The sequence below is a fragment of the Cimex lectularius genome, unplaced genomic scaffold (assembly GCF_000648675.2).
Source record: "Cimex lectularius strain Harlan isolate CLEC.00 unplaced genomic scaffold, Clec_2.1 scaffold82, whole genome shotgun sequence".
Lineage (NCBI taxonomy): Eukaryota > Metazoa > Arthropoda > Insecta > Hemiptera > Cimicidae > Cimex > Cimex lectularius.
This window is the reverse complement of record NW_019392695.1, coordinates 777,336-799,759: the sequence shown is the minus strand read 5'-3', so window position 1 is coordinate 799,759 and position 22,424 is coordinate 777,336. Positions and strand designations below refer to the sequence as shown.

The following is a 22,424-nucleotide window of genomic DNA, read 5'->3' as shown; positions in this document are numbered from 1 at the left end:
TTTCCTGCAATGCCATGATTCCCTCATGTGATCTTTGCAGTCCGAACGGAGCCTTATAATCTATTCAAGTCTGCCCAATATGAAAACTTCTTAAACCTGAAGAATCGTATGAACTTTTATGCCTGAGAATGACTAATCCTGTAGACCAAAGCTAAACGAAAACTGGCTACTCAAAGAGTAGGCAACGAGAACAACCCCTACATGTACGCTAGAAACTCGGCTAAGCCTACGTCCACTGGAAATCATACAAAGGAGAAGCTATGAAACCCATTTAGGCTCCAGAAACAATCAGATTGAATGGGAACGATTCGGGCACACAACCATGATTATTAAAATCAGACATCAATTTTTGGAAAGGGGGATTGATTATATCTGCAAGAAAACATTATATACATCTTATAATGTCTCAACAGACTATAAAGGAGAGGAAGTACTTAGGAGAACATCAGATACGGTATACAGATGGCCAAAACAAGAGGAGGTAAGGAAGATCGGGTGTTTTCTGTACAAGCCCTAAATATGAGCAAACTCATTAGCGAAGTACCCTTCGGTCTTTCAGAGACATGCTATCAATGCTTATGCCTTAGAAATCTATAAAGAGGTTACAATGGCAACCGTTCCTCATGAGATCGGATAGCCAAGCAGCTATTAAAACATTAGCGTTAAAAAAATTACATCAAAACTAACCAGTGAATACATCCAAAACCTCCAAAGACTGGTGAAACAACGTGGTAATACCTTGGGTGCCAGGGCACAAAGGAATTTTGGGTAAGGAAAAACAAATACACTGGCTACAGTAGGATCTACAAGCCCATGTATAGGCCCTGAATCTATACTTGCAACAATCCCCCATCACAGAATGGATAAAAAAATGCAGAGTAAACTTATGCTAAAACAAGCCTCACCAAGACTGGCAAACTCACTGTTGCAATTGAAGAGGGCTAGACTCAGAGGAGTGACTATTAACAGGTCAATATCATCTGAGTAAACAATCTACATAACACGGACATATTCAATGATGATCCCATTTGAAGATTGTGCGGTGAGGAAGAAGGAGGAAACAGCCACCCATATCATTTTCGAATACCAAGCAACGGCTCAATATAGACATAACCTACGATAAAAAAAGGAAATTGTAGCAGCTACAATCAATTACCTAATAATTCTGAGAAAAAGGATTGAATCGATTGCACCGAACTAGGGAACTAGGAAGGTACAATAAGTCAGAGTACTGCAGTGCGTAAGGAGCACAAACCCCGTTTCCTAGTATCCATCGCCATCATCATAAACCTGGGAAATAAAGGAACGGTGCTTAACTGGATGGATAGTGCTGGTACACAAAATGAGAGATTGGAGGGCGAAGAGGTTTCAGGCGACTTGGTGGGTTCTCTCACGATTGGAAATTATACGTAAGGCTTGGACAGTACGGTTAGGATGGATCAAAAGCTTGATTAGTAACGTACTGGATCGGACCAGTTCGTTCACAAACGGAACGTTGAGTTAGTGAACAGTGTGGTCAGTGACACAGTTAATTAATTTCACAAACTGAGGACCTTTGAAAGGATCGAAAGCTCTGAACAGTAGATACCTTAGACCGAACAGTTCCACTCAGCATATTGAAGAACATATTCAAGTGTCCGCAATATTGTCTTGGATATAGTTAATCGAGTTTTGATGGTAAAAATTGATTTCGATTTTTGATTGAAAAAGACCTTCTTAGTTGTCCAAGTCTTCTGTTAGAGTCTTGTATATTAAGTCTTATGAGTTTCATGTCAGTCTGCTTTCTAGGAAATTAGTTAAATAATAAAGACTTTAATGAAATAAGAATTGAATGTTAGATTGAATATTAACAAAATTTCTAATAGCGTTACATAATCAAGTAATATCTATCTTGCTCGAATGTGTTTTCAAATTATTTTTTGCCGATTGGTTTGTCCAAGAATTTTGTAGTGCGAACTGGCGAGAACATTGCGTTGAATTTCATTGGAAGCTTTAACACATTTAACACACAAAAAAGAAAACCTTTTGAAATTAAATCAAATCATTTGGCTGAAATATGTTCTAGAGTGGGATGCGAATATACTAGGCATTAGCCAAAGGGGATATTAATAAGTTACTAGCACAGTCGGAGAAGAGTTGTCTTTAACTGGTGTAAAATTCAAAACTGAGTTGGAGGAGTTGCCCAGCTGCCATTGAGGACGCTACCGTTCCCAATTCGGTTCGCTCTCTCGAATAAATAGATTCATAACTTCAACAGCCGACCAGGGTCGGTATTTAAAATTCAACGCCCTCTCCCTTTCCTGAAACATGCATAGACAAACTTTCCTATAAATACACGAAACTGTACCTCTAGATAAAGTTTTATACATGTGGTGGATACACCAGTTCGAAAACTTAGGAAAAAAAAAGTGGTCAGGGAAATCGTGACTCGAATCGGTTTAAAGCAGATGATGAGAGGTTATGCAAAACTGAAAAATTGCCTTTCTTACTTTAACGACGTTCTATGATAATAATTTATTTACATGAAAATGACAGATAATAAATTTTAATCAAATGTTAAATTCTACTTTTCTTTTACCAATGCTTCTTTAAGTTAAAGGATGACTTATATTTTTTTTACGAGGGTTCGCAGCAGCAGAGGTCATATAAACCCTCGGGGTGCCGGTGTTTTTGAAAAAAGGCCCATTTGTAAGTATGTCCGGGACCTTTACCTTACGGTGATGAGCACCGTGTCGACGCTTAAATCGTTGCGGCCACCGACGCACCTGATGACTTATGTTAAAGGCCATGTTTGCCCTCAATCTCTTCTAATTTTGAAAGCTCATCTTATAGAAGGAAACTTACTCGTCAATTTAAATTTGGTCTATTCCGACCATTTCGGTCTGCCATTGATTTGTAGGCAAAAACGAGAGGAACAAACAAAAACCTCAAACTTCTTTCACAAACAACACTGAAAAACAGTGATAATGTTGATCTCGTCCATTATGGGCTTAAACTAGAAGACTTAACTTCACAAAAATCAACCAGTACAAGAAGGATAATTTATTGATTGCAGTTGTTTTTTGCGAACATTTTGGTCTACGTATTCTAAGGCGGTTCATAAAGATCAAAAGGAACCACAAAACCCGGACTTAATCTGGATCTTAAAAAAGACTTGAATTCACTCAACTCCACCATACTCAACACTCAATATGGCTAGATTGTATTAAATGAAGAACTACAATTTGCAGAACGGTTTTTGGTCTAACATTGTGATATGCTTACTCTAGGTGGGGGAAAGACCTGACAGGTCTCCTTAACTCCTCGTAAAAGGAGGAGACTTAATACATTAAAGACATACAATAAAGGTTAAGCCGACACAAGCTGTTCACACCTCAGAACCTTAATGAAAGAAAGAAAAGAAAGCAATCACTCAGACAAAACACTCAACATGGTTAGATTGTGTTAACAAAAATCTAACTTTGTAGTTTGGCAATTTTTAAACACTTCGATCTGCTTATCCTTGTTAGGGAAAGATGTAGAGATGTATTCAAGAACTAGGCTTAATAAACGAAAAACACCGGAAAAAAGAAAAAGCCCACACAGGCAATATTCCTCGCTACCTTAAAGACGGAGACTTTAAAAAGGGCCAGAGGCGACGGTGGGAATCGAACCCACGACCGCGGCGTGAGAGTCTCTCATGCTAACCACTCGGCTACCGCGGTCCCCCAAAAAGACGGAGACTTAGATTCATTAGTACTAGTATTAGAGACTAGTAGCTTCACTGAAAACCTTTTTTATTGTATTACTAATGTTCTACAATTCCAATTTGGTCTGTTTTCAAACATTTTGATCTGTTTATCTTAACTAGGATCACAAAGACCAAAAGTGACAAAAAAATCATTAAAAAAATGAAATCGAAAAACAGCGAAAACGCCGACACACGAACCTCATCCCTTACGACCTGAAAGAAGGAGTCTTCAGAAAAATCGCCCAGTACTAGCGCTGTAAATTTGTATTGTCTTAATAATGATCCGCTATTTCATTTTGGTATTTGCCTAACATTTTGGCCTGCGTGTCCTAGTTCACAAAGACTAAAATGAACCAGAAAAGTATAGTCTTAATCCAAAAAGGACCACGAAAAACAAAGTCAACGTAGACAAACTTGACTTCAGAAAAATCACTCAGTACCAGTACTGAAAAAATTTTTATTGTCTTACTAATATTTACAATTGGAGTTTGATCTTTTCTTAAAAGTTTGATCTGCGTATCCTATCAGGGGAAAGATCGAGAGGAATTATTAACAAATCAGACTTAATGGTCAAAAGATGACGGAAAACAAAATTGACACACGACGTTGAACAAGGAGACTTGACACAAAAATCGCCCAGACACAACGCTAAACATGGCTAGATTGTATCAGCTATACGTCAAAATTTGTAGTTCCGTCTTATGAAATTATTTTGGTTTGCCACCACTTGCTGTTTCGACATTTAGGCCTTTTCAGACCAACGCAGCGATGATATGCAGAACATCGCTACCGACCGAATTAAAGCCATTGTTGTTCAATTTGTTTTTCCGATATAAAAGTATCCACATAAGCTTGTTTTTCTTGTCAGTACTAACTTTCTAGAACGGCACTTCATCAATCTCTTCTGATCGAATGGCTAATTGTCATTCCGGCTTCGTTGCCCTGTCGGTCGGCCGAGTTTAGGTGTGGTATTCCTTCGTTCCAACCAACGAATATAGTAAAATTTTATAAAATGTGCCGGACACATGGCCTTTGTGTGATACGAGTGGTACGATAAGCATTGGAAAAGGATTTGTATTTTTCAATAGTGATATAAAGTAAAAAAAAAAAAATGGCAGTTGTCTGGTAAATGTACACTTTGTATATTTTAAATGTTTTCTTTAAACGAATAGAACTATATCATATTAGTTTATGCTTTTTCTCTACGCCTGTGAAGGTGGATTATTTTTTTTAATCTGCTTCATCCCACATGATTTTTCATTTTTGCATAAAACAGTATTCGACTATTAATCAAATGAAAGTTTTCCTATGAATGAAAGGACCACCGTTTTCCCGTTGGTTTAACCAAGAACCCTTTAAAATGTACAAATTGAGAAATTGTCCGGCAGTCTGAAACGAAAGGAAAATGAAAATAAACGATCGTTTTTTGTTTCCCTGGCTGGGGACAAGTTCTCAGATAAAGAGGAAGCAATCATGTTATAAGTACCGTTCTTTTGTTGAACTTGTTTGAAGGAAAAGCTAAAGATACGGAAAGAAAGCATTTTTTCGGTTAAAACAATTGTCCCGGGAAGTTTCTTTTTCACCCTTCCTTCGAGGATACCGACCATTTTACAATTCCCAAACCGAATAACACACAGTTAGTTTACTAAACATGTCAGTGATCATCCTCTGGGATTTTATCCAACGTTTTGTTTTGAAAAATGATTCTGAATCAAATGAACTAAATTCACAAGATTATTCGGAGATGCGGTCTAGTGTGAAGTAGGTTTTAGAAAAATATTTTGTTTATCGTGCCAACGTTTCGATCTTTATTGAGATCATCTTCAGGGTTGCCATTCTTGTGTGTCGTGTTGAGAGTGCCCTAACACACTTAGTTTATAAAGCATCCTTTACAAACTAAAACTCTGTATATTAGCCTCGGATAAACGTACCTTAAAAAAAATAATAAACCAATTAGAAAAATATTGCAACCTGTGGAACCTGTTAGTAAACCTGGCAAAATCAAAAATTATGGTTTTCAGGAATGGTAGCAAATCAGGGAAAAACGAGAAATGGTGGTACGGTGCAAACAAAACTGAGGTAGTGAATTCCTACAAATACCTGGGGGTGATTCTAACTTCTGGGTCTTCTCTAAGGAAATATTTTGAAGACAAAAAGGCAAAATCAAAATTTGTAATAAACTCATTGAGAAATATAGTCCTATACTATAAAATCCCTATTGCATCTAAAATGATTGTATTTAATGCTATATGCAGGTCCACCTTGTGTTTTGGGGCCCAGGTATGGGGATATAACTTATATTAGATTGATCAGATTATTAGATTGATATTGAGTCCCAACACCAGGCGTAAGAGAATACCATAGAAGACTTTTAGAGTCGTAATAATTCAAGCCGTCGTCCCACAAGGGCGCATTCTCGGTCCGATCCTTTTTATCATTTATACTGTTGATTTTTCTACACATTTCAGCACAATAATTACCACATATGCAGATGACACCGCTTTTCTGTCTTTTAATCCAAATCCGATCCACGCAACCGTAAGCATCAAAGATATTTTATCACTTGGTCATCAAAGTTCGCCTTGAACTTATCGAGGATTTTACAAAACATGGAAGACAACACTGAATGGGGAAAAATGTACACAGTGTACGTTTATATTGAAAAATGTTGTCCTCAACTGTACTCTAACAACAAGGACCATACTTACTAGGATACTTGAAATGTAAATATATANTTTCATTGTACATGAACAAGAAGGTAGCGACTCGCAGTCGTCAGATATTTTAGGACTTTATCTACAGATCCGAGCGACGTGGAATCCTCACGGTAGGCGTGAGAGAAAACTACTTAAGACCTTTAATGTCATCACAACAATTCAAGCGGGCTCCCACAAGGGAACATTCTCTGTCCGATTCTGTTTACCATTTGTACTGCTGAGTATTTGCGTCTCAATACCATCATTACCACATACGCAGATGACAGTGCGTTCATTTCGTCCAATCCAAATCCTATGCAAGCAGCCATCAGCATCAAAGATCACTTTGGGCTTATCGAGAATTGTACAAAAAATGGAGCACAAGACTGAGGAAAGATGTATCTAGTGTACGTTTACAGGGGAAAATTAATAGCTAGTAGGATACTTAGGACTATACCTAACAAACATACTGACGTGGACAAGGCTTAAGAGACAACTTCACACAAGACTTGAACAACTTTCAAGAATTTTTAGACAGAAATCTCTTGTGACCGCCCAAATTCAATTAAATCAATACAAGGCTTTAGTTGGACTACTTTGGCCGTACCGACTTGAACTAATTATAAATCTATCTAATAATAATCAGCTGATTCATTGTTTTCTAGTTAAAAGTCCTTGAGCAAGTTGTCCAACCTTATTATGTTACTGTCCTCACTAACCATAACAGATCCTTTTGTGGATGGAGCTGACCCGATCCCGATACAAAAGTTTCACATAACACACTCAATCCGTATCAACCCTACTTCTTATTCCTTCCTTAAACAACATCCCATATATTCACTATTAGCGTTGATTTGTCAATTCAGGTTCATAAATTTTATTTTAAATGTGTGGTGATTAGTTAATCGATATATTGCCTTATACAAAAATGTCTTTTCTATACCGACATCCTTCCCCACCCCTTCAAAATCCAACGTATATAAACACAAAACAGCAAAATCTCACTGGCACTCTCAACACGACATGCAAGAATGGCACAATTACACAGAAGACAAACACTTTGAGTGAGTAGAAATACATTGATTGAATATATAAAAAATATATTTTGCGTTGTATAAATACACTTTTCCACATCCAAAATGTATTTGTTAAATGTAAACAATGTTTGTAAATCCCAGGCCCTGAAGATGATCTCAATAAAGATCGAAACGTTAGCTCGATAAAGAAAATGTTTTTCTGAAACCTACATCACACCAGACCGCATCTCACGATTTCTAAATAAATATTTATTTTAAATTAATCGTTTTTACCCTTTTTTTAATTTCAAAACAACCCTATTAAAGTAAGTTGGAAAGTTTTTACATTTTTCTATTTTGCACCACTATACGGGGTCAAAACAAGCGAGCTGTCTAATCGTTTGTGTTATTTATACTAATGCGTACCGGTACTCGCCATCACTAACCCTTTTATTAAACAGATTGTAAAATGTACTTACAATATAAAAAATCTCCAAATGCTCCAATCACACTTCAATATACTTCCTAATATAATACTGCTAGATGTCTCAGACCTTTTTTAAATTAAAACTTACTAAAAATGTAGAGAAGTGAGTTTATAACCTGTTGATAAAACGACAAGATTACAACAGAAAAATGCTAATATAATTATTACATTATGGATAATAAAAAGAAGAACGTTCGTTGAATGACAAAAACGGCAGGCCATTTTCTCCAACAATAAGTTCAAACTGTTGATACTGTTCTTTGTTAATGGACGACCCTAGCTTCGAGTAGTGGGGGGGGGAGAATTTATGAACACATCAACGGGGTACAATAAAGGCCCGTATTAGATAAGAGTAAAATAAATAAATTTAATTGAACAAATCAATAGGGATCGTCCCCCCCTCCCCGGACAAGTACCATTATCGTACGTTACAGCCAAATCTGGTGAATCGGTTTGAGCCGGATCAATGGCAAGTTGTGCCAAGAGGTGATTGGGCGTGGAGTTCCACGTGGCTGGCTCTCTCAGTCCTCCGTCTGACTTATGCTAATAACGATAAGCACTCAACACCCTCCCACCTTCACTAGAAGCATAATCCCAATATCCAAGCTTTCATTGTTTATTATTGACATTGGCGAACCTTTGCGACGTTTAATTAAACTTTAACGCTGCCGTTTTGTTGTAAAATTTCCTTGAAAATTAGAGAGAAACGTGTTGAAAATCTGAGAAAGTTTTGATTTCGATATAGACTGCCTTTTTTTACTAACTAATAATATGAAGTGACGTTGGTCAGATATAGCTATACGAAGTCCGATGAACATTTGCGGTTGATAATTATTATTAATGAAATTGTTAATAGCTCTGCAATATAGGAGGGCTTTGATATATGTAGAATACTAAGTTTTTCTCATCTGATTTAATCCGGGAACACACCCGATGCTACGCCATGCGACGCTACCCTACTCTACGCTACGCTATCCCCACTGTCCAGATTTTCGTCGGGTAGCATCGAGTACAGTCGAAAACAAAAGAACCGGACACTCATATTTTCATTTCAAACTGCATGCATTATTGTCGTTATATTAATTACAACATATTTATTTTAATATGAACCAAATTAACCGAGAGCAAAAATGCATTCGTTTTTTTAAAATTAATTTTAATGATTTGGTAGAAAATTTATCAAAACACCGGTATCCCATGTTTTGATATAATGAACTTTACTAATAATTTATTACACGGCTCATAAAACTTAACAACAATAACTTAATTAATTTCATGGTTTTGCTAATAAAATAACACCATTTTCGTCGAGTAGCGTCAGAACAGGACACTTATATTTTTATAGTTTATTTCAAACTAAGTATATGTAATTGTGTCGTTATATTAATTACTATACTAATTAATTTTTTAAAATTAATTTTAATGATTTGGTAGAAAATTTATCAAAACACCGGAATACCATTTTTTGATATAATGAATTTAATTAACAATTTATTACATGGATTTGCTTATAAAATTTAACTAAAATGTATTACACGATTTTGGTCATAAAATTTAACTAACTATTTCTAACTTGGTTTTGCTCATAAAAAGCGTCGCATGCTGACACTCGTATTTTTTATAGTTTATTTCAAATTATGTATATGTAATTTTGTCGTTATATTAATTACAACATGCTTATTTTAATGTAAACCAAATTAAACGAGATCAAAATCTCTTAAGTTTTTATAAAAATTATTTAATTATGATGGTTAGGAAGAAAATTTATCAAAACACCCGAATAAACTTTATTGAAAACAATTAATCAAGGTTTTTAGTTGAGATAAAAAAGTCAATGGCACGAGCGGGATTCGAAACCACGATCTTCGGCTCGATAGGCCGCTGCTCTACCACTTGAGCTATCTTGACCTCGATCCACTCGGACACCAACTTCCCATCTCAACCGCACCTTTTGAATTCGATCCCGGGTTCGAATCCCGCTCGTGCCATTGACTTTTTTTATCTCAACTAAAAACCTTGATTAATTGTAATATATTAATTGGTCAAGCGGACTACGAAATTAGTGAATTTATTTAAAACAATTAAGTTTAACAAACAATTTATTACACGGTTGTGCTCATAAAATTTAACAAACAATTTGATACATGGTTTTGCTCGAGATAGTGGATTAAGAACAAAAAAAGTGTTGCGATTGTGATACTGATTTGTGATACACGCTGTGTGACTGTACGTGCGCTTGACGTCGCATAGATGTGCACACCCTACCAAAACGAGACAAGGCGTCGGGTAGCATCGAGTAACGTCGCATTGCGTTGCTCTCATCGGGTAAGTGTGTTCCTCGCTTTATGCATGTTCCGGGGTTCTGTTATTTAAATTTTAAAATTTCTACTGCAAAGAACAGTATATTTTATTGCCAAACCATAGTATCAAAAAATGTGAAAAAAGAAAAAAACTTCATTCGAGAAAGACACTATTTGTTGGTACTCTGATAGACTTCTAGATACAGGCGCTCCAAATACAAAATATCCCCCCCCCCAAGGGCAAGTACATTAGTATTTTCCAAGCTATCAAATAAAATCTACAAAATTGTCATATATACACAATTTAATTTTTAATAAACTTTATAAACTCAAAATACAGCTATCATGTCTGCCAGGTATCAATCAGAGACAACCTCAAACGTTATTTTTGCCACATGTCAGATAGCCAAGCAGCCATCAAAGCACAAAGTTCAAACATCAATAGCTCAAAGATGGTGCTGAATTGCAAAACAGAACCAAATAGATTCGGTATGCAAAACAAAGTCAACCTCTGCTTGACCCCAAACAGTGCACTGGAACGAAGAACCGTATTAAATTACAATGAAAAAACTATACTGCTGATAGGTCTTAAGCCCTTCATGCTATAGGGAGCTTACTATTAACAAGCGTCATAGGAAAAAGGACAAGGTGAAAGTTTGGAAACAAGGGAAAACTCTCACTGCACACAAAATGCAAAACTCTCCTGGAGCTACTAGGAATGAAAAAATAAAGTAATTCTTTATTTATGTAAGGTATAGGTTGAAATAAAAAAGTCAGTGACACGAGCGGGATTCGAACCCACGTCCTTCGGCAAGATAGGCCCAGCTCTACAACTAGAGCTATCGTGACTTCGATCCACTGGAACACCAACTCTCCATCTCAACCCAACCTTTCGAATTTTCCCTCCTTTTTGCCATTTTTCAAAATTCGGAAGATTTGGTCAATCGGACCACGAAATTTAATGAATTTAATAAGTTAAACGAAGTATATCTTCACTAATGCTCTCCGTGTCCATTTCATTTATCGTCGAGAATCAAATAGATTGACGGCATTTGAAAAATGGTAAAAAGAGGGAAAAGTCGAAAGGTAAGTTGAGATGGAGAGTTGGTGTCCGAGTGGATCGAAGTCACGATAGCTCACGTGGTTAGGAGCAGCGGGGTATTGAGCCGAGGGTCGTGGGTTCGAACCCCGCTCGTGATACTGACTTTTTATCTCAACCAATACCTTACATAAAGATTAATTAATTGAAAGATGTTATTTGGTCAATCTGCCGACGAAATCTAATGAATTTAATAATGTAATACATTATTGCAATCATGTAGACTACTACTTAAAAAACATTGCTAAAGGCAGTCCCTTTTGTATTCTTTCGGGAGTGGTCTTTCAAATAGAGATTTTTAATATGTTCCTATACAGGTGTAGGTAGGTTTTTTTAATGACTACGACTTTATAAAATTTCCCTCTTGACTTTTGCTACGGTATAAATCAGCTTGTTCGTACAATATGTCTCCCCAACTTATCGTAAGAATCGATCAATTCTATTCTTTCTTTTAAAATCAACGTTTGGCTTGACGGAGCATGTTAACATTTAAATCATCATTTACAAATATCCATGTTAAATATGACATAAATAGGTCAAACAGTATTTGGAGAAAAAAAACATAAACCAACCTATACAGCACAATTATGTGAATATGTTTTAGTAATAATTTTTTGGCTCATTGCTATTACATAGAAAATGCATTTAGATCTATATAATATGTAATGAAAACCCATTATGAAACAAACAAAAGATGATAGACAAAGAAGATGAAAACATAATAGAGAAAAATAGACGCCAAACCCTAACGAAAGGTAAAAAACGACTGAAAGGAACAGTTAAACGAACCAAGAAAACTTCGATTCTTTGTTTTTTGATAAACAGTAAATAGCAAAGATATGATTAGCTCAAATATATTTAATTCAACAAACAAAATGTTAATTTTTTAAAATATTTGGAATATGGGAAAAAGTTAAGTTTAGTGGTTAATCACTTCTAAGTAATCAACACTTCAAATAAATTCTGTAAATCGAATAAATTATCGAAACGTAATAAATTTGGCCAGGATGTCAAACTCAGTCTTACTAATAGGCAAGTATTTCTCAATAATCCAAGTTGTTCCCTTTTCTCTTCATTAACTTGATCTTCGCCGTTCCTGCTCCACTCGTCCCGCTAACTTATCGGACCTTATTCAACTTGGAAACTCGAAAATCAATTAACGTCCATCAAGAGAGAACATTACTTTTTTCCAGTCGGGGAAATTGTTTTTCCTCTATTACGGGCCGTGATTGATTTTTTGCAAGTGCGTGATTATTTGTTTTGTACCATTTCCCGGTTTCGATATTGAGTTATCCAAGTTCAGCCGTACTAGACGTACTTTTAGGAAAAATTAAAAAGAAATAAGTCAAGCATTCGTAGACGACGGCAAATCACATTCTGACATACGTCAACTCTTTACACAAAACCAAAAAATTCAAGGCAAAAGTAGTAAACAATAACAGTATAGATTTCCTGGGCCGCACAATCACAAAAACCGGCAAACGTGTAGAGTTCGACGTATGTAGAAACATTTTTACAAGCAGACAGACTAAAACCAACACCACTGTCAAAAGAAAAATCCTAAAACGAACTAGAAACAATACAAAACAAGTACTACAACACAAACACAACCGACAAATTCATAAACAAACCATATTTACATACAAAGAGAAAGAAAAATACGAACAAACCAATCTCCGTAACAAATTAGGCATTAAAACAACACTGAAAACCGCATATACAACATGATAACTTCCAAGTTCAAACATTGACACCTACTTGACAAGCATGGTATATTTGCCCGAGGAATTGATAAAAGCCTTTATAAATATCGCCCAGACCTTAAACTGAAAACGGAAGCCTAAACGAGTATGATTGACCAAATCAGCAAGAATAGGCTAACCAAAATGGTTGATAACGACTAAATTTCAGGTTCAAATAATTTTGCAACTACAAGAGTTTTTAGGTAAAATTTTTTTTAAATTAACTCTTATCGACGGATAGATTTGACCATCTTGATTGGGAGGTATTTCCCCGCTAAGATCAACGACTCCCCACTCACTTATGAAGACATTACAAAATAAACCTGATTTTATAAAAATCATCCAGACACTAACACATCGCCTGCAGATGACGGTCACCTTGGCGCCATGAGTGAGTTGTTTTACTAGGCCACATTGGAGGCACAAGTAACTAGTTTCGCCGTGCAGATGAGGCCACCTTGGCGTTATGAGGGAGTTGCTTCACCAGGCAGATGACATCAAAATGCGTCCAGCTCTTAGTTTTAGCCAGAGATCAACAAACCCAAATGATCGATAACGATCAAATGGCAAGTCGAACTGATTTACGGCCGTAAAGGCGCGTATACACAAGCAAATCTCGGCGATTTGATTACGTACGAATGGCGAATACGAGCCAACGAAGCGATTGGCCTTGGTCAAGGTTTGGACTTCTAGCTGAAACATCAAAAGGATTGACGTTGTTGACTGTGATTCCACGTGCCGAAACCCTTGGCCCCAACTCCTTGATTTGATGAGGATGAGCCAAGGATGGCCGATGTGTTTTCTCGGCAGGCTTTTTGGGTTTTTTAATAAAAATAAGGTTCGCTGTCTTCCAGTTTTGTGGAAAATACCCAAGGAAGAACATCGCATTAAACAAGTAAACTAAGAAAACCAGAGCTTTTTTTGGAATGTTTTTTAACATAAGGTTTGATATACCATCAAATCCTGGGGTTTTCCTATTATGCCTTGATTTTATGATGTTTTGGACTTCGCTAGGAGTAAAGATTTTGCCCTTGTTTCATTTGAAATGTCGCTTTGATTATACGCGAACTGAAAGCTGACAGATTTGCATAAGTCTTAGTTTTCTTTTTCACCTAAATTTCGACTGTTCTGACCTTCAAGTCGAATCAAGGATCAGCCACCGTCCAAAACTATTTGTATGCGAATTTCTCACTCTTTCAACACCTGGCATTTCATTTAACGTCACACCAGTGATCTGTTTTCTCCGTGTCACGGATATGCCCCACAATGATATCACTTACATCAAACATTTACCAGACTGATGAAGGTCGGATTTCAACTGGCAATATGACATTCATCCCTTTCGCCTATCACATTTTGAGATATGCAGTGTAGCTCGTTGCCTGACTCGTTTTGACGTTTTAACTATTTTTCTTTTAGGGAGGCCATTTATAAGTAAGAGTCATTTCAAATTTGTTGTCTGTACGAAATTCGTTTTTTATATAGAAAAATTCACCTTAGGTGATTTGTTATTTACATAGTGACCTTCGTCGAAATTTTGCACTCAGTTGAAAACTATATCTTCCTTACAGTGTTTGTTACCCAGTGGTTTTCAGTGAACTTTCACGATCCCCTTTTTTTAATTGTATAAAAATTATTTCTAAAACTCTAAACTTCTGAAAGTCATGATCGGAATGGTCAGACAGATAATTCACTTGTTTGCTTATCACAGCTACCGTCCGTCCGGATTTCAGACCACGAATAGTTCTAGATGATGACGAAAATTACGCTATAAAAATAATATTCCCCTCCCAAGTGCGGACAAGGTGCGGTACCAGGGACCGTACATCGACAAACGCCTGACGAGGAATCATCACACAGGTCGGAAACGTCAAGAGGTTGAGACGATGCAGAGCCCCTGCACGACTTCTTGACAAACGCTATGATTTACCGCTCAAAAATAAAAGGCTGCTTTACAACGCCATAGTTAAGCCGGTATGGACTTACTGTCCAGAAGTATGGGGTTCAGCCAAACATTCCAATATCCGCCGCATTCAAACTGCCCAATCCTTAATCTCACGAAAGATGTGTTGAATTTTTTGTGTTGAACCTAAATACACATACAGACTTAAATATCCCTTTCGTTCAAGATGAAATCCATTCCCGTTACCGAAAATTTTACAAAACCCTTCCAACCAACGAAAATCAGCACATCAGAAACCCCGATCCCGACGAACTCCCTCGAACTTCGACCCCTCGTCGACTGATGGGACGATGATACACCGATCTCCTAGAAAGTGATGGTGATGATAGTGAAAATAATAATGCCACAAGTATTAATTAAACAGACAACAGTTTAATATCATTGGAGTTCTATCAGTGGGTATTTTTTCCATTCTTGTTTTTAATTAGATATACATTTTCTTTCTCATTGTTACATGTTACCTATTTGAAGGTAGTTGTAATGTACTTTTTCCTTCATTGATTTTATTTGATATTTCATTTTTCATTAATATTGAAATAAAATTATCAAAAAAATACATTATATAGATTGTAATGAAGTAGAATTCGGATACAATCTGACGGAGTGATGCATTTTTGCAAATAGAAGACATCGTAGAAAAAAAAAATGACCTCCGCTGAATCAACTCAAAATTACCATTTTTGTGCCATAACAATAGGTATTTAAAAGATTTAAATAATGCTTAAAACGAAACCAATTTTGGTTTTTCAAAAAACGTATTTGTGGCCTGCTTTAATTAAAACATTTTTGGTTTTTTGTGATTTTGTGTATCTGATCTCATTTATTGCCAACCTGCATATAATTTTCTGACACGAAGTGAAAAACAAATCTACTGATGTGCTCAGTAAAGACAATAATAAATACATCATAAGATTGATTATTTGGATTATTGTGAGATGCGGTCTGGTATGACGTAGGTTTAGAAAAACATTTTCTTTACCGTGCCTACGTTTCGAGCTTTAGTGAGATCATCTTCAGGGCTCAAAGTGTATGTTTTTTATGTAGATGTGTCATTCTTGTCTGTCGTGTTGAGAGTGCCCCCCCAAAAAATTAGTATGCAAATAACATACACATTGTTTTTATCGACGCTCACTTGCCCCATTTTTCGATCAAGTATCACGAACTGAATTTAATTGAAAACGGTTAATATAAATTGTATATTATTCTTGTCCTACATTATCGTACATAAAACATCGTACAATGAAACATGAAAGTTAATCAAGATGGAGAACCACCTTTCTACCTCCGTTTGATTAGGTCGTCTTTTCCGCACTAAGAATACACGTTTATATATTAATGGAAGAAACTGATCATTTTTTTAAACACCGTTGGTTCAAGAGTTTTGATAAATGAAAACCTTCCTTGAGTAATTTACTTTTTTAAATTTAGTTTTATTATTTATATTTTTGTATATAAACACTGATGGACAAACGTAACGCACCACTCAACTAATTTATATTAAAATTAAATCCATTATCTTTCTACATTAATTACAAGCAGTTAGGAGCTAACGTAATCAAATAATAATAAAAATAAACGCTAAACAATGCTTTGTTACTTCTTTTATTTTTTATTTTTTTTTTTGTACTGATTAATCTCATTTTCACAAAAAATAGCGTTGTGCCCTTCCATTCTGCTAGGCTTAAAGATTGCTTTCAGTTAATCTTTCCCCTCCGTTGATTTTATTTATTATTATTAATTTTTTTTCGAGGGTTCGCAACAGCATATATAAACCCTCGGTGAGCCGGTGTTATTGAAAAAAAGCCCATTTTTAAGTGTGTCGAATGCAGGGCCGCTGGATTCGAACCCGGGACCTTTGCCTTACAGTGATGAGCGCCGTGCAACGTCTAAACCGTTGTGGCCACCGACGCCCCCTATTTGATAATATTCTTATTCTTGAACCTTTATCAGAGACTCCAGTCAAGCATTTGAGTGAGCATGACAGTGACGGGGTCATAACATTATTACAGGAATGTACAGACAGCGGAAAGTCGCCACTGACAATATGTGTAAACCACTCAACAATAGGATGGGTTTTTCGTCGCTTCTGAGAAACAGGGTTTCACCCTAGAAGGCCAGGCCAGTGCCGATTTAGCTCTACATATGAGAGAGACCATTCATCCTTCATCAGGCCGTACGATACTGGAGCATTACAACGTAACAAATCTGATAAGACAAGTCCGTTGCCCCCCCCATATCGGTGAGAGATTCTTGCTAACGAAGGATAATGGCCAGGCCCCATAGAGCACGTATTTTGGATGAATACCTGAATTGAGTTCATGGTGTGACCAGATTTGAACATAATTAAGCACATTTAGGACCAACTTAAGGGACGAGTACGGAGGCAAAACTCAGGTCTTAAACCCTAAATGAGTTGGAACCGACTTTTATTGATGAATGGAACAGAATTCCACAGGATTTTATCAGAAAACTTGATCAAGGAACGCAAAGGCGTTTAATGGACGTTAGTAGAGCTAATGGTACTAATACTAATTTTTTGTTTTCTAAATTTTTTTTTGATTAGGTAATAAACATTTTTGTTTTAAATGCCTTACGTTTACAACCAAACCTATTTTTGATATGCAATATATGTGTGTACCCTAAAAATTTATAACAAATGAAGTAACTTTAAGCGTTTAGCTTTTTAAGCGTTTTACACTTTTTACTTTTTTTACTTGTTTAGACAAAGACTCAATTATTAAACGTTAAAAAATCTGAAACTTCGATTGATATATAAAAACATATTCAAATCAATTTATATTACAAGTGGGTGGAATTTGTTGCCTGTCAGTGTATATAAGCATAGGGGATTTAACGGCGCTGAAAGTCTACTATACCAGCCACTCATGCAGATCGTCACAGATGGTACTTTTCAGCGTTGTTAACGAAGGAAAATTTCCTCAATTCTAAATACAATTACAAACCCATTACATTCTTACTTTCCGCTACTACTATTTACCTTTGAGATTTTCTGTCTTTGAAAAGAGCAACGAAGAAGTAGTTAGCTAAATGTAAGAGACAACTACTTCTCGGACCGTTTTCTTACCAAGAGTCAGTAATTTTTAAGCAAAATGCAGGTTTAGGATCGGTTTCCGCCTTGCATCTGATGGATCACATTTTACTCGGCCCCTATTTAGGCCGGAGAAATACAATGAAAGTTGGGAGTTTATTGAGCCGATATCAAGGAAAAGCTGTCAGTAACTGGTTTGCATAAAGATTCATTGTTGCTGCCCTTCCACCCCTTGCTTTCGGCAGTCATGCCCTGAAAATTAGTTATTATTCTCTCATTTATTTCCATTTTTATCTACATTGTCGACAGCTGTCTTTGCTGGTGAAAAAAGGTGACGCTCCCTACAGATACATTTTTATTTTGTTAGTCTATACATTTAAAAACGGGAGTGAAATACGCGGAGTATTTTTAAGTATATCTCTTACCATAAGAGGACGAGAGAGAACGATAGGTGGGGTGAGTAATTTAGAGAAAAAGAAAAAATGGGAGAATGGGAAAGAGAGAGAGAGAGAGAGAGAGAGAGAGAGAGAGAGAGAAAGAGAGAAAGAGAGAGNTCTCTCTCTCTCTCTCCCTCCCTCTTGCTATTTCAGAGAGAGAGAGAGAGAGAGAGAGAGAGAGAGAAAGAGAGAGAAGGCGATTGATTATTGTTCTGTTTATAGTCGCAATGATTTGGTCAGAGATTTGACCACTATCTTACATCCAACGACTTTTTACTATAATCATTAGAAAATATAAAATACAATATTTTTTGCTCACATCATCTATTTATAAAATTATAATTAACAAAAATAACCCAATTGATTTCAGCTTAAAAGATATTGCAATAAGTAGTACTGTAAGAGGCAAAATAAGTAATATTGTGCTTATGTATATTATTATTTATATATAAAATGAATTAATTCTTATATATAATAAGAAATAATCACTTCACTGACAGATCCCCCCTTCATAACTCGCTGAGAATCGAATCCTGATGACACGACATTTGAAAAATAGAAAAAGAGGAAAAATCGAAAAAGTCACGATAGCTCAAGAAGTAGTGCACCATTGGACTTAAAGTCGTGGGTTCGAACCCCGCTCCTGAACTAGCTTTTCCATCTTAAGACCTTATATAAATAGAATAATTCATTGAAATAATTAATCTGGCCAATTAGACCAGTAAACCTGAATGTATCTTTCTTTATTGTAATCTTTATATTGGTATTAAAATGATTATGATTATATTATGTTATTCATATTTCAGTACGGTAACTATTTCAAAACTTTTTAAATATTTTTAATTTTTTATATTCATTAGTTAAATTATTATTTAATACAATGCTTTCTGAGAGAATGTTCCAATGAGACAGAGACTGAGAGATAGAAAGAGAACCAGTAAAATAAATATAGAACAAAGTAAAAGACAGAGAAAGCGAGATGGAATCAGTGAAAATAAGACACATAGAGAAAGAGAGAATTAGAGGGAGAGGGAGAATCAATAAAATAAATATACAGAACAATAAAAGGTGATAGAGATAGATGGCTAGGGAACATTACTGAAAAAATGTCACCGAGAGAAAAGGGGAAACAGAAAAAGAAAGAGAAAGAGAGAGAGAGAGAGAGAGATAGGTAGTTAGATAGAGAGAGAGACCCAGTAAATAAATATGGAAAAAAGTAAAGGACAGAGAAAGCGAGATAGAATCAGTGAAAATAAGAAACAGATAAAGAGAGACTGGATAGAGAAAATTACTGAAAAAATGACACCGAGAGAAATGGGGAAAGAGCAAATGAAAGAGAAAGAGAGAGTGAGAGAGAGAGACCCAGTAAAATAAATATGGAAAAAAGTAAAAAGACAGAGAAAGCGAGATGGAATCAGTGAAAATAAGACATAGATAAAGAGAGAATGGATAGAGAAAATTGCTGAAAAAAATGACACCGAGAGAAAGAGAGTGAAAGAGAGTGAAAGAGAGAGAGAGACCCAGTAAAATAAATATGGAAAAAAGTAAAAGACAGAGAAAGCGAGATGGAATCAGTGAAAATAAGACACATAGAGAAAGAGAGAATTAAATGGAGAGGGGGAATCAATAAAATAAGTATACATAACAATGAAAAATGATAGAGATAGATGGCTAGAAAAAATTACTGAAAAAATGACACTGAGGGAAAAGGGGAAAGAGAAAAATAAAGGGAAAGAGAAAGAGAAAGAGAGAGAGAGAGAGAGAGAGAGAGAGAGAGAGAGAGAGAGAGAGAGAGAGAGAGAGAGAGGAGTCGACTGATAATATTCTATGTGATGTGACAGAAAGGGATGTAGAGCAAGTCTAACAGAAAGGCTGACTGGCTAATAATCATCGACCATTAATACATAACCCAAAATTAAAAAGTAGTTACAATGTAATACGAGTATATCAAAACATGGAGAGTAGACCAAAATTATTTATTGATATAAACAATAACATTCCATTATCCTCCCAAATATTCTTCTGACTCTTTCAATTTAAAAATTGATATTAACTGGAAGTAATTGCTTTCAAACTTATTATCTCTAAGCAAAAAGGAACTTTATCTACATAATCATAATTTTGACGAATATTAAGACTTCCTTTAATATTTGAGTTTAGATTGAAATTCCCATCGCTAAACATGTCTGCCCACCCTTCTGTTTCAGTAACAACAATCATGAAATAAATACATAATATTCGGCGTATATTAATGTTTTATTGCCCCTTGCAGACGTTTGTTGCGGATTCTCACCAAATCCCTTGTACTCTATTATAACAATAATTGTGAGAATGTTAAGGCCTGCAGGGCGATGAATTAGCAGACCGGTCGTTTCCGTCTATCTTCGAAACGGGATCCTCGTTGGTTCAGTACGTCCGGCACGCTTTAGCGGTTGGTTTATTTTTGGCCGTTTTCTCAATTTCTCAAAACCACCACTGAAGATGGCGGAATGCCAAAAAGCGTCGGACAAACCAAAACGGCAACGATAGCCACGCCAAGATGGTCGGAAACTACCAAAATATATCAATATTTACGAAGGCGTACCCCAAAATTATTATTTACGGGTAGTCGGAATATTCGATGAGTTATCAATGTCGATTTGTACGAAGAAAAATTTGACAAAAACAAAACCCTGACGGCGTAGCAATTGCAGTTACAGGATTTTCCCTTACTCAATATCAAATAAGTACTCAATAGTAAATAAGTACATATATACGCTATACGATTCACCATTTTTTCGTTCTGAAATATGCTGTATAAAGCCAATTTACTTTTTAATAAAATTAGCCGTTAATATCTTACAAATGAAGGATGGTCTTGCAAAATTGGAAAGAAAGAATACAATTGTTACAATGTAAATGTAAATCACTGAAATAAAAATAAAAGAAAATTTATTATTTATTATCATTATGTCCGCTGTAAATTATACACGGCTGCGTATGGAAAACCATTCCTGAAAAAAACAAAAAACAATAAAAAATAGCGAATTATTCACTTTTTTCATTTATTTATCGCCTTCCCGTTCCGTGAAAAGCGGAGTAATGCGCGTTTTAAGTCACGATTCCGTTTGAAAGATGCCGCATGAAAAGGAAGCGGGGAAAATCGATGTTGACCAGTTGCGAATAAATCTCAGAGCGTCTCGAACAGAGAGTAAAGCCGTTATTGGTGGAATAGGGGCCCGGTATCCAACAGTCCTACAGGTCAACCCCCTTTTGTACCATCCACCATGTCGATAATCCGGTAATCCAAGCGAACGCATAATTACGAAATACTGTCGGCATTAAACAAATTCGAATTGGATTCGTAAACGTACGATTCAACCTTGTATCTCATATTATTTAAAATGGGAGAGGTTTAGACTGTTTAGACTTACGTCTATTGAAAATATTAATATAGTATACTTATCAAAATACAAAATCATTAAGGTAAAAATTATTTGGAGGTCGTGAGATGCGTCTGGTGTGACGAACAAGAGAAAACCATTTTCTCTATCGTGCCAACGTTTCGATCTTTATTGAGATCATCTTCAGGGCCTGAGATTTATAAACATTGTTTAAATTTTACAAATACATGTTGGATGTGAAAAAAATTAATTTATACAATGCTAGAAAATTTTAGATTAAAACAAATGAATTTATACAATGATAGAAAATTTTAGATTAAAAAAAATGAATTTAAACAATGCTAGAAAATTGTCGATTAAAAAAATGAATTTATACAATTGTAGAAAATTTTAGATTAAAAAAAATGAATTTATACAATGCTAGAAAATTTTAGTTTAAAACAAATGAATTTATACAATGCTAGAAAATTTTAGATAAAAAAAGGATATATACAATGCTAGAAAATTTTAGATTAAAAAAAT

At 35.7% G+C, this 22,424-nt stretch overlaps 1 protein-coding gene across 3 annotated transcripts in view; it reads left to right on the top strand.

Annotated features, from left to right (window-relative positions):
* Positions 1–22,424, top strand: part of LOC106664119 (neuronal acetylcholine receptor subunit alpha-7-like) — a 505,201-nt gene that overhangs the window by 200,386 nt on the left and 282,391 nt on the right. The gene's annotated exons all lie outside the window — the stretch shown is intronic.